Raw genomic sequence first — 24,836 nt, forward strand, 5'->3', positions numbered from 1 at the left:
TCGGGCGATTAGACGCTGAAAATTAGACGGATCCATGGAGACGGGGACGCTAGCAACGGAGCAGGTAAGTGAATAACTTCTGTATGGCTCATAATTAATGCACAATGTACATTACAAAGTGCATTAATATGGCCATACAGAAGTGTATACCCCAACTTTGTTTCGCGGGACAACCCCTTTAACCTTGGGGACATGAATTATGTTAGTAAAATATGTATTTACTTTACATACACACCAGTTCCACCTATTCTACACCTTTTTGGCTTTAGGGGCGTGAATTATGTTAGCAAAATATGCATTTACCTTACTTATATTCCAGTTCCACAATTATTTTCACTGTATTGCCCTTGGGGATATAAGTTATGCTAGCAAAATATTTATTTACCATTTTGTACAGCCTCCTGCCCTAGGGGACATCAGTTCTATTCGCAAAATATTTATTTATTACCAGTTCTACTAATTCTACCCCCTCTTAAGGGCATAAGTTATGTGAGTAAAATATTTATTTAGGCTAGTTATACACCAATCCCAGCCATTTTACACCCTCTTGCCCTTGGGGACATGAGTTACATTAGCAAAAGATTTATTTACCTGGCTCATATACCAATTCTACTTACTGTATACCCTCTTGCCTTCAGGGATGTGAGTTATGTTTGCAAAATAGAAATTATAGCAGGAAAGACAGAATACTTACCATTGAAAAAAAGTACTTTAAATGGGTTTTCTAGTTGTAGAGTATCAATAGCCTAACCTCATGATAGGTCGTCAATAGTATATTGGTATGTCTGTCTTCTAGGAACCTTTGCCGATCAACTGTTTATGGCGACAGTGTGCTCCATTCTTTCTGCAGTGGCTGAGCTTGGTATTACAGGCCAAGTTACCATTGAAATGAATGGAAACGTTGCCTGTAATACCAAGCCTCGCAGAAAGAATGGAGCTGTATGCAAAGATCATCTCAGTGCATGGATACATCAGAACAGAAAAAAGCTGATTGGCAGGGATCGCTGGCAACAGACCTATCGCTGATCTACTATTAATGACCTATCCTGAAGATAGGCAATTGATTGTTTACAACTGGAGAACCCCTTAAAATAACAATACTATCTTTTTAACAACGACAAGTATAAATGACCTTACTTTGCCTTTATCTATTATGCTGCCAAGTATTAAATAGATAAGATTATTTGCTATTTTTCATGAGGGTAAGATGAAAAAGAAAATTGAAAACTATCACCAGAAACATACTAAAGATACATATCAATATGAACAATAAATGTCTTTTATTATCTCGCTTATATTTTCTTATTTTAAAGAGGATAACATTATATTTATTGTTTTATTGTATGTTTGGGAGGTGCTTTCAATCTAGTGCTGCAGTGTACTTAATTAGGACAAGTACACAAATATCTGGGAATCTGCCATTAGTGTCAATGCTTAATTAGCAAAAAATTGCCCAAAGCTCTGGCATGCATGGGAACATTCCAAGAAAAAAATGTCAGGTCATTCGGGAGAAGTGGTGAAAATGTGTTTACTAGGATGGAGATGCACTGGAGAGGAGCAAGAATAGCAGTGGTCCAAAATCCCCAATAACCTAGGACCAGACTAGTCCAAATCATGTAATGGCATTGAAAGTTTTACTCTGTGTTTGTATGCAATGAGCAAATATAAGTACAACCCGTCATGAAAACTATGGATTTTCCCCTACATTCCTACATACATACAGTCTTTATTATATGCACTGCATTTCGAAAGTCTTCAGACATTTTCATGTTTTTTTTTTACTTTTTTTATATTGCGACATTGTGGAATTTTTTTTTTTTTAATTCAAGTTTTTTCTCCATCATTCTGCATTCCATACCCCATAATGACAAAGTGAAAATAGAATGTTAGAAATTTTTTGAGAAATCTAACATTTTGTATTGTCATAAATATTCAGACCCTTTGGTAGGTAATTTTAACCCTTTGCAATCCAATTTTGGATTCAGGGTTTCCTAGGGGGCTTTCTCTTTCTGCCATTATACAATGGCACCATCTGCTGGATAGAGCCAGTACTGCAGTATGGGACATGCTGGAGAGGCCCCTGACAACAGAGCGGCCAGTAATTTACAGTAAGAATACCCTGTTGGACGTTTTCGGACATCAGAGCTGTACAGCCTTCCATCAGAATGTCTTTAGACGTCAGACAGTGGATTGGAAAGGGTTAAAAGCAGAGTCTAAAATACAGAGCCGAGGACAAGGAGCACGGAAGTCAGAACGGTCAATAAACAGGCAAGGATCAGAACTAGAACAAACAGAGGCTTAGTCACAATGACTGTTTACATTTGTTAGCAATGATTGTTGATACAATGTCTTAAACCTACTTATCAGAAGTAGGATCCATATACTTTTGGCCATTCTAAACTTCTATATAGTATCCATGGTATGCAAAGTCAACAAGTCGCCACCGGTAATACTGCATAAAGAACTGATTATTTCTTGTTCATTGAATGCCAACATATTTCTTAAGACTGCGAGGAAACACATTTATCCTAGATCCCGCTTGGGGCTTACAATCTAATTTTCCTACCTCAAGTTTACACACACTATATGGCAAACGTCATAGGAAGCCAATTATTTTTGTTGTTATTATTATTTTTCTATGTGTATAAACCAACAACCTGCTCTGCTGTGCCTTACCGTCGGGGAAAGGAAAGTACATAGAAAATGTCAAACATTGTACACAATTATTAAGCAAAAGTTTCTAAGACAAACCCAAAGAGTGAGGGTTCTGCCTGAAAGAGCTTACAAATTTAGAAGAACCAAGGTCATACTACAGTAGAAGGTAAAGGTGGACGTCTTGGACGGTGATCAAATCACACTTAAATGCTTACAGCGTTATAAATAATGGATTCAGTGCCCATGCAAGTTAGACTAAAGTTGATCAAAACAGAGAATTTCAACTAAAGCGATCATTTCTTAGTTGAATTTTAACGCCGATCAATCGTTTTGGTCTAGTGGTGACAGACTATCATCATTTGGAAAGCTGTCGGCTGTGTTCAAAATGTTTTTGTCCAGTGGACGTCAGTACCTGTTTGGGATGCAGTCAACCATTGTTGAGTATGCTCCTTCCATGCAAGAATATTCCACAGTGAAATATTGTTTGGTGTGTTTCCTGTGTCATTGAACATGTATGGAACAACGATGGTAGACGCCTCGTCCAGGAGGGTGGGTTTGGAATAATGCTTGGAATAACCATAAAAAACCTGGTACATGTCTCAACCTCTCTACTTTTGACAAGTGAAAAAAGTTGATAACTTTATTGAATGAAGCACCAACAAAGAACTGTGTTTCTAGGCCAATGGCCTCTTCCTCAGCCAAGCTAGAATACAACAATATAGGCTGTAGTTAATGCATGCCCCAGTTATACTAAAGACTATGGATCAGACACCAATTGCAGCAGAGGAAACTGTTGTAGTGCTGACTGGTGTGGGCCAGTTGACTGAGGAAGAGGCAGTTTTCCTCTAAACATGTATATTTGCTGGTGCTTCATTCAATAAAGTTATCGACCTTTATTTGCTTGTCAAAAGTAGGGTGGTTGCAGTGTGTACCAGGCTTTTCACAGTTGTCCCACGCATTATTTAATGCCCACCCTCCTTGGTTACGTGTTCACCTGGTTTGCAACCCCCCATTCTAACTCCAGCTCCATTTTCTGCTTAGGGTCATCCAATCACTTCACATTTCTAGGTATCAATTTAGAGGGTTTTTTCGAACATATATGACCAGTTTGAATGATTGTAATGGCCTAAAATATGGACTAAAATCTGTATGGTTGTATTAGGCTAAAAGTGCCCATGCCCTTGCATTAGCTGTCAGCTAAATATTTGTTTAACAGCTATTTCCCCTGGCTTCCTCATTCACATGAACCCTTAGTTCGGCTGAGCCTTCATGTCTTTTACATGGGAAGACAGAGGTAAGCCACTGCAAGACAGCTTTGGTGGTGGCAAATCTCTCCAACTGTGAAGGGAGAACAAAAGGATCAGACGTAGAAGTTCAGCCCTCCCAGTAATTCTTTGCCTCGTGATCTGTCGGGGGAAAAGTTGAGAGGCCACAATACACAGTATCGCGGGAATTGTGCGCATGTATTATCTGAAACCGGCAGGTTCAAAACTAGACTGATGTTTATGGGGGTCTGAATGATTGTCCGATAAATAGTTGTTCAAACACTAATCTACTTCTATCTAATATGAATGACTTCTTTTAGTCACCCAGCTGTGATCTGTGTGAGTCTATGGAGAAATGGACAAACAAAACAGAAAAAACAATGGATAATGTAGCAAACTAGTAGCTTGGTTTATCTGTAATATTCCAAGAGAAAAAATATGAAAAATCATGAAGTATAATTCCAATGCATAGTGTCGTAAATACTACTACAAATATATGTTTTCAAGATATAATCCGATGAAAAAAATTAATGATTTGTCTGATTGCCCAAGGAAGACCATTCCAGAGTTCAGGTGCAACACAGGAGAAGTCTGAAAGATCACAGGAAAAGATGAAGACAGGATGGAGGACATGGGTGGGAGAGAGACAGAAATGAGCATTGCAAGAGGATAAAAATTCTGAATGGGTTTCTGAGAAGCAGAACTTTGAATCATATTGATTGATTGAGCAATTAGCTAGTAAAGTGAGACACAGAAGCAAAGCATAAATACAAGGGGGTACTGAAAAGAAACCAGAATCTTCTTCTGGTGATCAGGATGTTACTGGTACAGGCATTTGTCGCTAGGTTGATACCTACGGAACCCTTCTAGGGGGGTATGTCAGCCAACGATGCTGGGGACGGTTGTGTTTGGCTCCAGTGATGTTTTTTTTTTCAAGAAGTTTTTCATAGATTTTTTGATGGCTGATTCATACGAACAATGTGCAGCTATGAAAATTTGTTTCCTATTCCATTGCTCAAAGCACTTGCAAAAAAAAAATTGCACAAAGTGAAATCAGGTCAATATGGTGGGTAAAGTAATGGTGTCATGCCGTTTTGTTTTTTCATATTCCTTAACACCCAGGGCTTTGTAGGCAGGTGTGATGTCATGATGGAAGAACCAGTCACCTGTTTGAGTGTTAAGCAATTTTTGACAAAAAACAGTAGGACACTGTTGCCTCACCCTCTGTATTTACCCATCCTTGCCCTATGCCACTTTTTTGTATGAGTATTTTGAGCAATGGATAAGGAAACAAAATTTAACAGCTGCACATTGTTTGTATAAATGAGACTTCACAAAATAGGCAAAAAACAGAACAACGTCTTAAAAAAAAAATCACTGGAGCCAATGGCAACCTTCCCCAGCAACATCTGGGAAGGGTTCGGTAGACATTCACCTAGCAACAGAAGCCTGTACTACTGTAGCAACGCTCCACCCGCCGGAGGAAGTTTCTTGTTTCTTTTGGGTACCTCCTGGTATGTGAACCTGAGTCTCTTCCCCAGCATGCCCATGATAAGGATGAGTTGTTTGGAGCAGTTGATGATGCGTTTTGCCAATAGGCAAGCAGCTAAGTTCTCGCTCTCAGTTGTGCCCATGTTATCATAGAGTACTAGTGTGTAGTGATGTGTAGTAGTAGTAGTAGTAGTAGTAGTAGCAGTGTGGATATCCAACTACCTCTTCCTACTACCCCTTCTCACATGGATGTGCCGGTGAGGAAGAAAAGGAGACATGGGACCTCCATACTCATGATTAGTCAAGTGACCTAAGATTTCCCATATATCCCATGAACAGGTAATAGAGATTGTTAGTGGGAAAAATGCTTTTAAAGGAATGCCAATAAGAATAGTGGTGCAATAAACAACATATTAAATGATGAGGGTGTGAATCTAATTAGTGTTTTAATGTTTGATCTCGCATGACAAATGGTGATCACACAATAGGTGACGTGCCAAGGAATTTTTGGTGGCACATTGAAGGATTCATGTATAAATTGTTACAAGACATTCCAATTCTGTGCAAATATTGCCCTGAAGATTTGAATCCATAGCCCAAGCACTGAAAGGTAATAATGCTAAGCAATCTTAAAGGAGTTGTCCCGTGAAACAAAGTGGGGGTATACAGTTCTGTATGGCCATATTAATGCACTTTGTAATGTACATTGTGCATTAATTATGAGCCATACAGAAGTTATTCACTTACCTGTTTCGTTGCTAGCGTCCCCGTCTCCATGGTGCCGTCTAATCTTCAGCGTCTAATCACCCGATTAGACGCGCTTGCGCAGTCCGGTCTTCTCCCTTCTGAATGGGGCCGCTCGTGCCAGAGAGCGGCTCCTCGTAGCTCCGCCCCATCACGTGTGCCGATTCCAGCCAATCAGGAGGCTGGAATCGGCAATGGACCGCACAGAAGACCTGCGGTCCACCGAGGGTGAAGATCCCGGCGGCCATCTTCACAAGGTAAGTAAGAAGTCACCGGAGCGCGGGGATTCGGGTAAGTACTATCCGTTTTTTTTTTTAAACCCCTGCATCGGGTTTGTCTCGCGCCGAACGGGGGGGCTATTGAAAAAAAAAAAAAACCTGTTTCGGCGCGGGACAACCCCTTTAAGAATTGAGGGTCTATTCTCGTGTAAAGATGAAACACCGACAACGAGTGCCGATCATCAAGATCGCTGCCCAAATACATGGCATTCATATGGGCAGATTCAGACTCTACTAGGGGATGTATCGTCATTCATACGATCATTCGTCCGGCATCATCATTGTTGGCAGTGCATCGCTTGCTCATATACAGAGATATGAAGAGGGTCTCGGGGCAGGCATTTCACTAGACTCACTGTGGGGAACACTGCCGGGCTCACCAGTTCTTCCTTATATAGGACCAGGGGAACTGTTGGGAGAAGACTCTTCCATGATGATGAAGCATATGGCATGAAGGGAGATATCCTCAAGCAGATCACCTTGTCTCTTGCTCAAATGTAGCTTTGTTAACAGGACCTTTGGCAGAAACAAACATCGGTACTATTTTTCATCAATTCACTCATCCAGTGCCGAGTTTCATGAGCGAATGCTACAGAACTTAGTTAGGGATACAGAGCTCTTTTCTAAATCTAAGTATTTCACTTGCTATAGAATCTCTTGGTACAAGCACTCACGGCAGCCCTTCGCATGAGTACTATTGGCAGATAGCACTGGCTTTAGTAGAAAGGATGCACTCTCGATGGTATCTCCACAGCAGTCTCTGTAGCCCACGGCACATTTTCCATGCATGCTTCCTTCTGTCTGGCTGGAATGCTACTAACTGGACAGAAGGCAGAAATTCAGCTGTTTCACTACGTCTACTTCATTTTTTCCACAGTTTTAAGAACTAGGGACCTCCATACTACAGAAGGTACCATCTCCTTGCACAGGCCCTGCACCATTGCGTTACTCTTCTCAGCAACCTGGAGGTACAAAATTTAAAGAAACAGTTACAGTATAACATAAAAATTTTCTTACATCCATGCTGAGCACACAGACATCCAGCACGGACACAAGACATTGTTCACACAGGACAAATAAACTCCAGAGATTCCCACTTAAAACACTAAAACCACCACCCAATACAAACAAGAGGAAAAGATGGAGAATCTAGCTCTACCAGCCAAATTGGAAAAAATACGCCTACCTAAAGTGGGGTGATCATCCCGACAAGGACGACCCCTCGTCCCAAACCTAGACCACCTATACTGACCATAGGTAAAGACAGGAAATGTCAATAAGCAGGTGGTAACAACTAATGGGAGGAGGAGCAATGGTAACACTTATATATAAATCAATACACCAACTACTTATCTTAATCCGAATGGCAGCATCTATAGAAAAAGAACTAAACCAACTTCACCAAAGACGGATGAATAATCAGCAACTAGTGAGAGCACTGGTTGAAATATATAAACCCCCTCTCAAAGAGGATGGCCTGCCCAGGAAAACACAAACCACCTACGGAACTTCAACATACGACTCCACTGACCCTTTATCAACAATGGGGAAACCCAAGGGGATAACAAACATACAGTATATCCTCAAAAGTGTCATAATGTGGCTTGGACTGACCTAGTACCGCCAGGCCATTTTCGCCTTGTGGCCGGTTTAATACGGCCCTATCACGGCCGTTGAGCTGTGACACCAATAGTATTGTTAGCAACACAGGGTCTATTGAAAACCCCCTTATGGAGGTCCTACTGAGAACAATATTTTTTTATGCCACAAAAGATGTGATTACCAGATGAACAAGCTTTTGCTCTTTCATTGAGTGATTGGTGCTACCCAGGGGCGTAACTATAGGGGATGCAGAGGGTGTGGTTGCACCCAGGCCATGAGCCTTAGGGAGCCCATAAGGCTTATCTATTCCATATAGGGGGCCCAGTACTATGACTAAAGCATTATAGTTGGGGGTTTCATTGCATATTTTGCATTGGGGTCCAGAAGCTCCAAGCTACACCTCTGGTGGCACCTTCACATGGCCCATTGACTGGGCAAAAAAAAACATTCCTAGGAACATTCTTACCTGATAACTGGGCCATGTAAATGGGCCTTTAGACTAGTAGCACAACATTACACTTGAAAACGGTCAAATATTATTTGACACATTAATCCTGGGCAGTGACTAGAGCAGTTATACAGAGAGGACATGGTTTAAGGACTAATCTCCAAGACTCCTAGAAAATTAAATTGTTAGCTTGTATGATGTGATAATGGATCTCATTATTTATGGAGCTGTTTAGAGAATAGAAAAGCGACATTGGCTCAAGGTGAAATCCAACCCTGACCTACAGTATATTTTATAGTAAAGATACATATCCTATTACAGTGGGTGCAGAGATGTAATTTTCTCCTACATCCATGATGCTATGGGATCCCGTTGAGCGCACTAGTCACAGTATATTTCTTCCTTTGTGACAGCCTCCCTGCACTGTTTCCTTGACTAACGTGCTCTAATGAGACTCTCAAAGGTGCGGCGGCACTGTAATATCTCATTCATTTTTCAACTCAAGCCCTGATAAGTAAGAAGCCGGTGATAATGGCGCCCGCTGCTTGCTCATCACATTCTAGGCTTCAAGTGTTGATTAACTATTATTTTGCCATGACACAACATGTTGTATACTTCATCTAGTGCTTTACCAGGGCTCTACCATACGACTATGGATAAGAAATCCACTCAAGGCCAAGTTTCTCATAGATCAGTTCTAGTGTGAATCCACATTAGAATGAGAAAATCCAATGATTTGAGCCACTTCCAAAGAGACCTGGTCATCACTGCTAGACTAGTTGGGGCCAGGATTTCAATGTCAACCTCTTTCATTCTTCTCATACAGTGATGTAAAGAGTATGCCAAGAATGGCGTGATTGAGGAAAAACATCCAGCAAAAGTAGGTCTTGTGAATGTATACTTGTCAAGAAAGGGGGTAGAAGAGGATGTCAAGAATCATTCTAACAAACAGATGGTGCACAGTCAAGCACATCATAGCCAATACAATGCTGGTGCTCCAACTAATGTGACCAAATGTATAACTTATCATTACTATAAGAGCAGCTAACCAGTTCCAACACAATTGCGCCTAAGAAAAACGGAAAGGTAAGGCTTTCGTGGGCAAAAGAATGCAAAAATTGAATCACTGAGCAGTGGAAAAACATCACCTGTTGCATCATGCTAATGGGCGGTCAGAATTTGGCGCGAGCAGCATGAATCAATGACCCTTTCTTGCCGGCTGTCCACAGCATGTCAACAGCAAGAAGCCTCCAGTTCACATGGGCTTATAGTCTACAGAACAATATTTAACATTTAGTGGAATCTATGCCAAGGCCAATTGTTACAGTTCTGAAGGCCAAGAAGGTCCAATGCCCTTTTAGATGGAGGTCTCTAAAAAGTGGCCATTCATTGTATGTATAACCAAGTCTATGCTAATGGAATATCGCTGTTGTCCTCTCAGAGTTGAAAAAAGTTGCAGCCAAAAATGAACCTTTTGGCTACCTAAGGCAACTCTCCAAGCAGAACTACACTAGGCAGAGCAAGTTTTGGAATGTCCATTTATATTTATTTCAGCCTAAAAGGATATAATTACCCCTCATTTTCCTTTTTTCCAGACTATCTACTATCAGCCACAATGCTCAGAGGTGCTTAGTATAATCTTCGAGAAAACACATGCCGATCTATTTACAATTTGTCTCAGTGGAATATACTGTTCGATGTATAGTTGTGACCTTGCTGCTGGAGGGGGTGTGGGGGGGAGTCTTAATATTACCAAAAAACTTCTGAGAAACTATTAACAAAAAAGAGGGAACTATTCCAAGTTAAATAGTTATAATTCCAATCTGGCATTCTTATGAAGGTCACACTGATGATGAGAGCCATGAGCACAGCCTGCGAAAAAAAAAAGACATTATGTTTGAGATGATTTTGATATTTACAAGATAGGAGGATTTCTTATGAATGACAAACAGTTTATAACCGAGAGGAGAAGACAAAGAAACATTCCAAAGTCACTTTCTAGAAATGATGTTGCTTCTGTTTCCCTTTAATGCTTTTGCTTTTGCTTATATTTTCTATACATTTTTATTATTTTTTGATGTTTTCTTTTATGCTTTTGCATCAAATTATTTTTTTTAATTTTTGTTTTGATTTCTACTTTTTTTTAGTCATTTTTTTGTAATTTTTTTTTTCTTTTTCCGTCCAGCTCAGCATTACCACATGTTTTTAATGGAACGAAGCTGGTTCTCCCCACAGAGGGATTATTTTTGTTACTCATATTGTCACCGTGTGTCTCTCTCACTCAAGAACAAATAAGCCTTTGTGGCTGTGGCATTGCGTGGGCGTAGATTTTATACTGTAAGAAAAAAAAAAAAAAGCGTAGTTATATCTGCTAATAAATATAAATGCAGTGACATTTTCCCGAGCGACGTCTGGTCTAGAACAAGTCGGTCTAAAGAGAGATTTGCATATATTGATTGACAGCCTGATAAATAAAAGGTTAATCCACTTAATCAAATTGGTGAGGACCAGGATGTTTGATTAGGGACTTCTGGCTCTGGGGTTTGGTTTGATGCAGTGCAATTTACCGGGTCAGTGAGCTACTTAACTATGACTTTAATTGTCCGTCATCTGTTTTGCAAGAATGTCTGAAATTGCGCGGTAGTGTCATTTGTTTGGTCTGGTATGGGCTCTATAAAAAATGCTATTTAATGCCGGTTGGAAATGCAGGCATGGGCACCCCGGAATATATATATTCACAAATGTCTGCATATATAAATTCCCTTTATGCAGAATTAGGTATTACGCCTTAACAGAAAGGGAACAGCTGCCTTGGAAAATACTTAGTAAGTGATGTGCGGCTGCGGGAATATGCTATGCATAAGGTGATGGGGTTTGGCGTTATATTTATATGTGAAAATCGTATTATTGTACGTCATATGTGTCATAATGCTATTTAATGGCCTTTACCGTCTTCATTTATCCTCATAGAGCCACAAATAGTCTCCAAATTCAATCACGGATCCTGAAATAGCCGCTACATATTCTGATACTGCTTATTAAAGCCACAGCGGGGCTTATTTATGAAGGCTTTTCGCCAGATTTGGGTCGTAATTTACGCCGGAATAACTGTTTTTACAACACGTTTACAACTGATTTGTGCTAAAAGAATGAAAAAATGACGAATGGCTCTGCAATTTTTTTTTTCTTATGGCTAAGGGTGTGGCCTCTATGTGTTGAATGTTTCCGACAGATTTATGAAGCTGAAGGGGGTAAAAATAAGTGCAGATGAAACCAAGTAAAACTTGGTCTAAATAGCATAGGTTGGCGTATTTCATGGCGCCCGCTATGTCATTGCCGATTTTGGTGCAAACCTATTGCGCAAACTTTCAGCCTCTGAGTCAAATCTTGAGTACAGTCAGAAAAGCTATTTCATTTTGACACATCTATGTGGTTTTTGACGCAACTTTTTTGGTGCATTTCTTGTCATTTCGGCACTCTCATTGCATTTTTTTTAATAAACTCTTCAAACATTTTTAGTATTTCATTGGGAGGACATTCTTTATACAGCTGTGAATCCAGACGCTCAGCCACTTGGTGTGAAAATTCCCTCAGTACGTACCCAGAGGAAAATTTTGGGCAAAGTCAAACAAATTCCCATTTTGCTGCATCTCAGCTTCTTATGCCTTCTCTATTGACTTTTTCCTGGCCTGCATGTGTCTCTTTGGTAAATTTTGCCAAAATTTGGCACAATTCGAAAATTTTTAGTGCATCTACAAGTTTTTCCAGTGCTTCTAAATATTCACCATATTTTTAAGCGCCATTCACCCCTTTCATAAATATGGAGTAGATTACGCCTGTCGGTAACTTGAATAAACTCAGCGCAGATTATGCCTTTGTTGATAAGTTAATCTATCATGTATATATACAGAATATAGGTGAAAAACAACCTAAAGTTTGACCACTCATGGGTAACGAGACTTGATTTTATATAGCAGATTATCTATAGCACTGTACAGTTGTTTCTGTCCCCTGAAGGACCCACAATTGAATGTCTCTATCTCAAGAGCACATAAGCTAGGGGCAATTTCAATGGTGGACAAAATAGCTTGAAAGAGTTCTTAGGGCTTCTGCACATGGTAGCACAGCTCCATGTAGGCCCGTATGTCACTGTTTTATGGAAGTGTTCTGTAGTCTATATATTTATTATTTTTTAAAAGTGGCGTAATACAGGTAGTATTTAGCAAATATACATACTGTATCTCTGTATAACCCCTTGCAATTCAAGGTTGCTCAAAAAGTTGGATCCAACTCAACACAACTTAGTACAGTATTGGACTTCTTCAAAGACCACAGCTATAGAGTGCATAGAGCTTGTGGCTGCACCCGTGCCCTGTAGCTCAAGGTGGCCCAAAGTACTCCTTACTTCAAATACGATCAGTGCTATAAATGACATATTATATTTTTGGGGGCATTGTTACAGATTTTATATTGGAACTTACAGCGCTAGTCTTTGGGCCACATATGAAGTGCTATAGGACTCATTGGTAGATACTTGTTACATCCAAACTGGATGCGCAGGGAAAATAAACGCAATGAAGCACAACCGTGCATAACTAACGTAAGCAAACCAGAGAGGGAAAATCCATCCCTAAACAAAACCCCTTACCCAGAAGGGGCCACTACCTAAACAGGTTGATCGCTCTGATATAGAGCAGACCTGCACGCGAACCTCGGCCACTAAGCTATCCCAACCAGGGAACCCTGAAGGAAATATAAACAGCAAAAGAAATAACACCAGTTTGGCAGCAGTCTACAGAAACGGCCAGGATCTCCAAGAACAGGCTGCCTATTTCAGTGATCCAAGGAGGATACTAAATTGACCAGCGATGCAGTCAAGTCTAAGCCAGGCTAAATAGAGCAGGATGACTAGAACCAGGTGAGAGCTGACATCACTCACCTGACACAACGCCCCTCAGAACCAGGAAAAGCATCGATACAGCTAAAACCTGGCCTGACCTGATAGCAAAGGGATGATACCAGAACCACTGCAACAATACTACTGCAGTTATAGCAATACATGTCAATAGCACAATGTACTACAAAAAGCTATCCTACCAAAAGCATTTGGACACCCCTATCAATAGAATGGATTGTGTCTTATTAGGCTGTCATGTGTCCTAAACCATGCTACATGTGATGCAGTTCCTTGGAGGTGTCAGCCATAGTTTGTGACAAAAACTGCCCTCTATTAGATATATGGGTTATGCCGCTGCACACAAGCCGTCCATCACGAAGCGCAATGCATTGTCCCACTAACAATGGTGTAAGCAGCTTAATCATTGGACAGTTGACAAGTGGAAGACTGTTCCATTGAATGATAAATCACGTTACTCCATCTTCAAATCAAATAGACATATGTGGATATGGAGGATGATGGGGAACGCCTTTTGCCTGAGTATGTTGTACCAACAGTTAAGTACGACGGTGATTTTGTTATGGTCTTGGTCCGTTGGAACACAGAAGTATACTTTGACATCCTGGAGAATAATGTGCTGCTGACAATGTGGCAATACTCTAGGAATGGTCAGCCATACTTCCAACAAGACAATGAGCCTTGTTATGTTGATTTGAGGATATGGATGTGGCACGATTGGTCTGGCTGCACAGAGTCCCGACCTGAAACCTATTGAACATCTTTGGGATAAACTGGAACCATCGGGTCAAGAAATATGAACAGCGTCCATTTTCGTTTGGAGAACTTGCCAGACGTTTATAGGACAAATGCAGGAAAATACCAGCTGATTTGTATCAGACGTTAGTAGAAAGTATGCCGCAGCGAGTATTTGACGTCCTTAGGGCCGAACGAGGCACCGCTAAGTATTAACACATGGAAATGAAATGCTACTTTTGATTCTTGCTCAAGTGTCCAAATACTTTTGATAGGATAGTGTATATAGGGAATACATAATAGACAGGGATCCCATTCTTCTGATGATTAATCAAAGCCTATGACTTGCTTTCCATCCCTTGTAAGATAGGAGAGAACACTAACACATCACCAATGAAAATGGGGGTTGAGTATGACTTGGCTTGAGCTCCTCTTTCCACCAGCCCAGAAGATACTGTCAGACCTAACCTCCTAGCAGAAAATAACAAAATCATCAATCAGCATAATAAGGCAAAGCATGACTTTTATATGTATTTTAAAGAGTTGGCAACATGACATTGTAATATACCCCCAGCCTGATCTCTCATTTATTTAAGAAACTGCTTCATAAAATGGGCAAGTGTTGATAAAGTTCATGGACTCCTAATTATTTACAGCGCCTCCGTCTAACTGCGCCCTCAGTGGCCACGAGCTTGCCAGAGTTGCTGTATTTCTCTATTTAAACAGTAATTATCCAATTAACTTTGCTAGTATAGTACATATGGCCCAACAGGATGGGTCCTGCCCTGTAAGGCATTGTGCAGCCTTTTAAAGGTCAATAACGCCCAATGGCAATAGTAATTATGTTATCGGGGTTATAGAGTGAGAGACAGTGTTCAGAGGGTAATAATGGGATGGCCAAGTATTTTTGCTCTTGCCACTGGCGGTTGTGACATCTCGTATTATTTCTGAATATGAACATTAGCAGCTTGTACTGAGATTTTACGCATGAATCTTTACCATACATTAATGATAATACACTGTTGGCAACCTAGTGGAGACAAGCTCTCAGGAACTAAAGAGCATTTTCACCTAAAATCTAAGAACTAAGCCTAGTTTTTCAGCACATTTTTTATGCTGAAAAAGCCCCCCTCGACTTATACTCGAGTGAGGTAAAAAAAAAAAAAACCCGCAATACTCACCTGCGTCTGTGTCCCTGGTGCGATGGTCTCCTCGGTGGTGCGACAAGCTGCTTGAGACTTCTCCCCACTGTCATCTCCCTGCTTAGCTTTGAATTCCCCCGCCATCAGCACTGTGTAGGTAAGCGCTATGATTAGATCGAGTGCCAGCCAATCACAGCCGTCTCTCGATCATTCACAGCCATTCAGTGGATGACATCACTAAATGTCTGTGATAGGTTTATTGAGCGCCGGCTGTGATTGGCTGGAGCTCGATCCAATTACAGTGCTTACTTACACAGCGGCGGAATTCAAAGCCGAGCAGGGAGATGAAAGTGGGGAGAATTCTCAAACAGCTTGCCGCACCGCTGGGGAGATCATCGCGCTGGGGACACAGACGCAGGTTGGGAGGTGAGTATTGCATTATTTTCTCTACCTAGTATATACTCAAGTCAATAAGTTTTACCAGTTTCTGTGGTAAAACTTAGTGACTAGGCTTAGACTCGGGTCGGCTTATACTCAAGTATACATGGTATATATATATATATATATATATATATATATATATATATATATATATATATATATATATATATATATATATATATAGTTAAAACGTTACTACTAAAGATTCTGTATGTCACTCAGGGGCGTAACTATAGAGGGTGCAGAGGATGCGGTTGCACTTGGGCCCAGGAGCCTTAGGGGGCCCATAAGGCCTCTCTTCTCCATATTTGGAGCCCAGTACTATGAATAAAGCATTATAGTTGGGGGCCCTGTTACAGGTTTTTGCATTGGGGCCCACAAGTTATGTCTCTGTGCAGCATGGTTTTGGTATGGGTACGGGTACAGATACAGATAGAGGAAGGGGCCCAGCTCACGTTTTGCATCAGGGCCCCTGAGCCTTTAGTTACGCCCCTGATGTCACCTATTATTTATTTACTATAATTGTTATTAAATATTTTGTTTAAAACATAAGGGTACCAAAAATAAAAAGAGAAAAAGAGAGCACAAGTCAAAAAAATTAATTAAAAAACAATGGTTGCATGGATGCGAAAACCTTGATATTATGCCAAGATAAAACACACATAATGGCTCCTTTACATGGTCGTGTTTTAGTCCCGTTAAGCATCCGTGATTATTACGGTCGCATAACGGGACAAAACAAAACCATTGATTCTGTGGTTTTGCTTCCATTAGCGGTATTCTCGCCCATTAATAGTACAGGAGAAAAAAGATAGGACTTGCCTTATCTTTCTCGCAGGATCTATCTTCCTGCTGTTATAGTGCAAACTTGTGCGCATTATCGCCGAGTTTGAAAAGTTTGTGAAGAATGAAAAACTCCCTGTTCATGGGCAACTACGCTCTGTTGCGCATATGGCCATGTGCTTTTGCCCTAAAAGCGGAAAATCCTTGGTGGACTTGAAAAAGAAAATATATAAAAGTAGAAAAATAGCAATCATTGACAGAGATGCTAAATGTATAACCTAAGAGCTCCTGCACACTTGCATTTTTCTTGCGGGTTTTTTCACGCAAATTTGGTGCAATATCACTGTGTTTTTTTCACGCGATTGTCAATGGGACTTTCTAATGTTAAAAACGCATCTCAAAAAAATTGCAAAAAAGTGTGCAGGAGCCCTAAGTGTGACTGAGTAGAAGTTCCATGAAGACCAGGTGGCGTGGAATTTATCCATGGAGTTATGAATGGAGGCAGTAAGGAAAGAGTATCTTTCATCTGAGTGTAGAGGTCTGCTTGGACCGGTGGCATTGTCCACGTCCACAATCGTGCAACAAGACTTCTATCTATCATAAGAATATGGAGGAGCACCTGATGTGGAAAGGACTCTCTGGGGAACATTTAGTAGAAAGCTTAAGGGGTCTATAGAGATGATCAAAGAGAACACTGGTTGTATATCAATTGCCAGAAAGACTTTATGAGAGGACATTGCCAGAAGAGATGTCGAAGGGTTCCTTTTTGGGATAGGCATCTCCAGCAGTAATGTCTAGGAAATTAGGATTATGACTTAGAGGTAAGGAGGATATATGACATCACCTCAGCATAAGTTCTCTTGATGGAGAATGCATGGGGAGTGTTTTGCAGCTCCAGACCAAATCTTACTCCAAAGTTTAGGGGGCAGGCCACTACCTAGCCATATTTCCCATTGGCACGTATATAGAAGTGCTTACATTGGAGAACCATGAACTTAATATTGAAAATATTACATATGGAGGAGGTGAGACCTTTTTGAGGAAGGCAAATATGTTCAAAGGGAGTTAGCAAGGAAATGATGTGGAGCAGTAGATTGAGTAATATAAATGGCAAACTTAAAGGCTGCCAAAGATAGATGTTGGGAAGGAATGCTTTTCTGAGGGTACAAAAAATGTTGGGAGGTCAACTAAGCATGGTGGTAGAAGGTCATCAAATTGGAATAGATTAGCATCATATAATGGCATCGGCATATTATGAGTAAGACTATCTGGCAGAAGAGAAGTGTACAAAAATGGTGTTAGGAGGAAATTAAGAGGTGCGAGCCGAAACTGAGCCCTAGAGAGCTGCCACACCTCCTTGGTTAAATGAATAAGGCCAAGGAGAGGATTATGGGACACTGTTGATACCGAACCCAAATTAGTGAACTGGGATGGGTACGTGCCAACCACAGCTTTTCAGCTTCTGTTCATTTATAAATATGGGATAATAGGGTAGTCCAACTCTATATATTTATGGAAATATTTAGTTAGCCATAGACTTCAAAGAATACAGTAACATTCCTTTTTTGCATTGAAGTCTTAAATCCAGAAGAAATAAAAATTGTCAATATGTTACAGTCCACGTAACTATGAGAATAGGCACATATTCTGTTACATTACTTAAAATAAAGGGTTTAGTTGTTTCTGAGCAGATTGACTTCCAAAAACCTGCACTTTGAGGACATTCCCACCAGGCTCTCCCTTGAGTCTCCAACAAAGTGTACTTACATTAGGATACATTTCATGTAATTTTGGTATAATACCATCTTGTGAGTAGTTTATAATATGTTTCTTGCATTTTGATTAGAGATAAGCGAGTATACTCGCTAAGGCACATTACTCGAGCAAGTAGTGCCTTAGCCGAGTATCTCCCCGCTCGTCTCTAAAGATTCGGGGGCAGGCGGGGGGCGGGGAGCGGCGGGGGAGAGCGGGGAGAAACGGAGGGGAGATCTCCCTCTCTCTTCCCCTCGCTCCCCGCCGCAACTCACCTGTCACCCACGCCAGCAGCCGAACCTTTAGAGACGAGCGGGGAGATACTCGGCTAAGGCACTACTCGCTCGAGTAATGTGCCTTAGCGAGTATACTGGCTCATCTCTAATTTTGATACACTTGGAGATTTTAGGAATTTCAATTCAGTAATCAGTAAGACTAATTTTAAGGTCCTTTTGCCAAGTCTTAACAAATGGGTATAAAGCTAATTGTGGGACTAAACTTACGATATTTTAGGTAAGGGACAGCTTTTTGGTGGGTTACTTTTGGATTAAAGCTAGTTTTTCAAAAAGAGTAGAGTCTCTGAGGATGGGGGAAGGGGGCCATCATGATATAAGTCAGCAAGTTAAATATATTGGCCTTGTTTGGAATAGTTTCTCTGAATATTGGATGGGATTTTAAAAGAATATCTTTGACTTAGAATAAGGGAGAGGGCAAAAGAGCTAACACCATTTGTAGGTTACAATTCGCAAATTGAAAAGTTACCCTGCTAAATAGAAGATAGTAAGTATAGTGAATGAAAAAATGTAAAGGGTTTGCCCCATTGTTTTCTATTAATGACCTATTATTGGGATAGGACATCAATAGCAGATCAAGGGGTATCGGCCAATCAGGATCCTCAACAATCAGTTGATCCCCTGAGTGGTCACTGCTTGACTAAGACCCACAGGGTTGAAATGTAGCTGTTTGTCTTTGTTGTTTTGGACTTATTCTGGGAACGGAGGTTAAAGTTCCCTGGTGGCTGTTGCATTCTTACAGTCCCACTCAATTTGGTTATGGTTACGTGCTGCTGGTAAGCCTACTTTTTAAGTATGCAGTGATCCCAGTAGGTATTACACCGTGAGTCCTATTGAAGTGAATGCAACATATGGAGATATCTGCTTTCTACAGCAAAGACAGCTGCATACTGACAAAGTGACAACCCCCTGATTTGAATGGGCATTATGTAATGCTTTATTTCACCTGTGGAGGCACTGCAGGGACATTGAACACTTACTGCCAGTTTTCCTCACAGATTACAGTTGATTGCTGCAGGTCCCAGCGAGGGGGCACTTTATGGTCAACTTGTTTTCAAGGCTCACTTCTAATAAGTAGGACTGTCCAAAGCAGAGTAACACTTTAATAAGGTTTGACACAATAACAAACCCCAAACTCTCCATTCTATAGGCACCTTGGAATGCACATAATAAGCACATTCATGTACAAAGTGGGATTTTATGCTGTTTTTCGCACATTTTGTAAGAATCATCTCTGCTTCCTAAATAATTGCAGAATTAGTAAGCTTTGGAACACATAATCACAGTTTCACTAATTACTCACTGCTCTTGGTGTGAATGTGTTAATTTCAATATTTTTAGTAATAAGCATTAAAGTTCCTATACAATGTGCTTAACAAAAGCTAATGGAAGCAGTAATATCAGGAGGCATATTGTATGTTTGGAAACAGTTTCATTGGTCCTAAAAATTGGACCTCAGTAACAGAGATTTGTAAAAATTTGCATAAATCAGGTTATTTCTGCCTTTTCAGAAGCATTCCTGGGTAGAGTATAGTAGAGTGTAAAATGTTCTCGGGGAAAGTGTAATATTATGTTGTGCAAAGCAGAGTTGTAGCTAGACTTTCCTTCAAGATTCAGTTTTCTGCCCTGTAATCTGACCAGGTGGGATTCCCAGCTGCAAGATGGGTAGTCCAAGGTGGGAAATAGTCAGGACCACTTTAACCATAGAACAAACAAGGCATCAGACCCTCTGGCAGCAGCCCTACTTTCAACTGTATTCGCATCTTTAGGATGTGGCACAGCTGAAGAGAAGTTAAAATTGAGTAAAAAAAAGTTATACTCACCTTTTATGTGTTTCTCCACTACTCCAGTCTCTACTCAATTCTCAGTCCACCAATCATGTGCCTGTTTAAGCACATGACCGCTGTGGCCAATCACTGGACTCAGTACCCCCTGCAGCCATGACTTGGTTACAGCAGTCATGTGCTTAGATTGGCATGTGACTGCCGGACCCACAGGGGAGCAGAGATGGCAGGAAAGCCTGCTGAACCTAGGTTCAGTATGAGTAGTTTCTTCTTGCCGCAGAAAAAGTTTGGGGATGGGAGGCAACAATGAAAGGGGGGCACTGGACCCCTCAGCAGCCCTGAAAATGGGAGTTTTTAGACTTCATCATTGGAATGCTCTTTTTATTATCATGCAACTGTGCCAACTCAATAATCAGTTAATTTCAATTTCCAATACGTAGGATACAAAGTACTTGGTGGCAAAGGTACTAAGCTACTTGGGTTGGTTGGTAAGTTGCTCTATGTTTCAACTATTGTGGATGTGGCTTATCTCTATGGCTGGATCTCAGAAACCGCTCTTTACCTCTGCTACTGGCTTCCATAATCCATTGGTTTCTACCACTATAAACTCCAAATTTGGAATCTGCACTTGATCTCTGCCTTGACTATGTTCTCCAAGACTTCAATCTACATAGTCACTCTCAAGATTGGAGTGCTACACATGTTTGTCTTGGGATACATAGGCAGCATTTTTGGCATCTGCAGTGCCCTTTACACTTATCCATTTATTGTGACATCCCTACAGTAACCTCCAGCCATTCTTCACCCAGCCTACATGTACCATTGCTAATACAATATGCTAATATAATATTATATTCAACCAAGTGCCAGTATACCTTATATTTCACTCATCCAATAAAATGCACCGTTAGAAGCGTTGGGGAATTCTCAGTTTATTATATCTTTGTGTCTCTATATAACAATCCTGGCAAAGTGGTTCAATAACATCAAGCAGTGAAACCTAGCGGGCACCAGTCAATGGTGCGTTTAGGTGGATCAGTTGACCCAACCCATGCCATGAGAACACCCCACACCAGTATGGAACCAACACCAGACTGCAAAGTACCTTGTTGACAATTGGGGTCCATGACTTCATAGGGCCTGCAACACAGATGAACTCTACAATCAACCCAAAACAATTAGTACTGTGACTCATCGGACAATGCCACATGTTGCCAATTCTCTAGGGTCCAGTTAGCAACCTCACAAGCCCAAGTGAGGCACTGTATCTGGTGGTGTATTGTTAACAGAGGCCTCTTGTGGGTCTTCTGCTCCCATATCCCATGGAAGCTAGAGAATATTGCGCTGATCTGCAAGATCTGCATGTTTGGCCTCCTACATTAAATGGATGTGATTTCTGTATGAGTTGTTTGTCTGTTCGTACGAACAATTCTAGCCAGATCTTGCCAATTAAAATCATTAAGCACTAGAGATGAGCGAGCACCAACATGCTCAGGTGCTCGTTACTCGAGTCGAACTTTCAGTGATGCTCAAGAGTTCGTTTCGAGTAACGAACCCCATTGAAGTCAATGGGCGACTCAAGCATTTTTGTATATGACTGGTGCTCCTCTAAGGTTTTCATTTGTGAAAATCTTAGCAAATCACCAAAGTCATGTAAAAAACACAGAAATGGCAGGCGAGGAGCAACATGCAGGGCTGCATTTCGGGCTCCGAGGTCTCACTATTAAGCCACAATAGTGGCAAGAGTGAGACCCCCCCCCCCCCTCAGCATAACAATCGTTCTCCTCTGCCACAGCTGTAACAGCTGTGGCAGAGGAGAACGATGTTAGCCCATTGAATTCAATGGAGCCGGCAATACAGCCGGCTCCATTGAAAGCAATGGGCTGCCGGCGAGCGCGGGATGAATTTTCGGGAAGGGCTTAAAAATATAAGCCCTTACCTGAAAAAGAAAGATTTTAGTGTAAAAAAGAATAAAAATGCAGGCATTCTCTTCAATGGAGCCGCTGCTGCTGCCGGTGACTCCATTGAAGACAATGGTCTGCTGGCACACCTGAATTCTTTTTCAGGGAAGGGCTTTACATATAAGCCATTCCCTGGAAATGAATTAAAAGTGATTCAAAAAACAAAATAAAATAGATACTCACCTCCCTTCAGCTGCCGGGGCACAGCTGAGTCTTCTCCTGCTGTCCCCTGCACTGTGGTGCTGAACTGCTGTCATTCAGCTGAGAGCTGCGCTGAGCCAATCAGAGGCAGCATTCACTCACCCATTCATGAATTCATGAATGGGTGTGAGTGAGATCTGCCTCTGATTGGTCAGGCTGTGACCAATTAGAGGCAGCTCATTCAGCAGGCGGGTATTTTAAATCCCCGGCTGCTGAATACTACTCACAGCTGTTCAGAGCAGTTCAGGAGAACTGCCAGCTGGCCGCAGCTGAACTCCGTCTGCCGGGACTAGGTGAGTATATATATATTTTTTTATTTTTACACATTTCTGGATGAATTGCAGGGAAGGGCTTATATATTTAAGCCCTTCCCGAAAATTCATTGTGCGATCGCCGGCAGCCCATTGCTTTCAATGGAACCGGCTGTATTGCCGGCTCCATTGAATTCAATGGGCTAACATCTTTCTGCCGGGACAAGGTGAGTATATATTTTTTTTTACTTTTTACACATTTTTGGATGATTTTCAGGTAAGGGCTTATATTTTTAAGCCCTTCCCGAAAATTCATCCCGCGCTAGCCGGCAGCCCATTGCTTTCAATGGAGCCGGCTGTATTGCCGGCTCCATTGAATTCAACGGTCAGTGCTCATTTAATCGAGACGAGCACCACGTGGTGCTCATCTCGAGTAACGAGCATCTCGAGCACCCTAATACTGTAACGAGCATCAAGCTCGGACGAGTATGCTCGCTCATCTCTATTAAGCACCCGTGGGTGGTCACTGCACTGTCCACTGTGAGTGGTAATGCCATCTATAATGTACTCCTGGTACCTACCTGGCACTGTGAATCAAGGAATAATAAATGCCTACACAATTTTGGAAATGGAATGTACCATTTGTCCAGCATTCACTGTCATCCCTCTTTTGAACTCCGATTATTCACATTGCCTTGCCATGGGCAAGCGGGCCGGTGTTCAACCTCACTCACAAGACAACACCTCAGATTTATACAGGTGTGGGCCATCACCTGAGGTAACACCATTTCATCATCAATTTACATACAGCTATCCCATGACTTTTGGCATGTCAGTGTATTGCACTACCGGTAATTACAACAATAGCGATCATTTATGTAGCACTGCGTCTCATCCCCAATATGCATGTGGCTAATTTTAGTTTTTAGGTTTCCTCCCTGAAGCTTTCATTAGCTGGTCTTCAGAATACTCGGTAGATCGCTGCCTCAATACCGAGTCTATAAAACAAATCATAGCACTTCGCTGCTAATGAACACAGATGGGCCTTTGCTGGAGTCTTATTGGATTTGTTTACTTAAAGAGACATCCTGAAGGAGATCAATAGACACGTCAGCATCTGAATTCAGTTAGAGGAGTGACTGCAACCACCCAGGTTTTCACTTACAGATAAGACGGATCTCCATCACTGCTCCTCTCTCATATCTCTCCGCTTGGAGATGCTCCACAGATAGACCGATGACTTCTATGACTCCTTTTAATGAAGAAGCAGCTTAAATCTCACAATGCATTCTTATACTCTAAAGCTTATTAACCCCTTGTTGTAGCCATGTTGCATTTTCTTTCTTTTACGCAATTTGAGAGAATCGCAAAAAGAAAAAAAAACAGAACATGACTGTAACTTATGATTAAATCTTAATACTTAAAGGGTATGTATCAACTTATTCTTTACTGATATACATACGTCCTCAAACATACTTTTTATGTTGATTTTTATTCGATACAGGGCTTTTATGACTCTTAGGGCTCATTCTCATGGGCGTATGCATAAAACTAGTGCACACCGCATGACAACATATCTCATGCACAGTGTGACTTTTTTTTAATCCCCCGATCTGTCTCAGGGTGCATTCAGACGACCGTATATCGGCCGGGTTTTCATGCCCAGCCGATATAGGGTGTCTCTCTCTGCAGGGGGAGGAGGCTGGAAGAGGCGGGAGCAGTGCTCTCAGCTCCCGCCCCCTCTCTGCCTCCTCCCCACCCCCTCTCTGCCCCTCTGCGCTATTTGCAATGAGAGGAAACAGAACAGGGGCGGGGCTAAGTTTTGGGAATTAGGTCCGCCCCCATCCCGCCTCTCCTCATTGAAAATAGTGCAGGGGGGTGGAGAGGAGGCAGAGAGGGGCGGGAGCTCAGAGCACTGCTCCCGGCTTTTCCAGCCTCCTCCCCCTGCAGAGAGAGACGCCGTATATCAGCTGGGCGTGAAAACCAAGCCGATATACGGTCGTCTGAATCCACCCTCATAGTGGCGTTGCGTATGCATAATTTCCGATACACAATATATTGTTTATGGACAACGTTACATACACTACATATAGAG

Source organism: Eleutherodactylus coqui, chromosome 11 (assembly GCF_035609145.1).
Source record: "Eleutherodactylus coqui strain aEleCoq1 chromosome 11, aEleCoq1.hap1, whole genome shotgun sequence".
Classification (NCBI taxonomy): domain Eukaryota; kingdom Metazoa; phylum Chordata; class Amphibia; order Anura; family Eleutherodactylidae; genus Eleutherodactylus; species Eleutherodactylus coqui.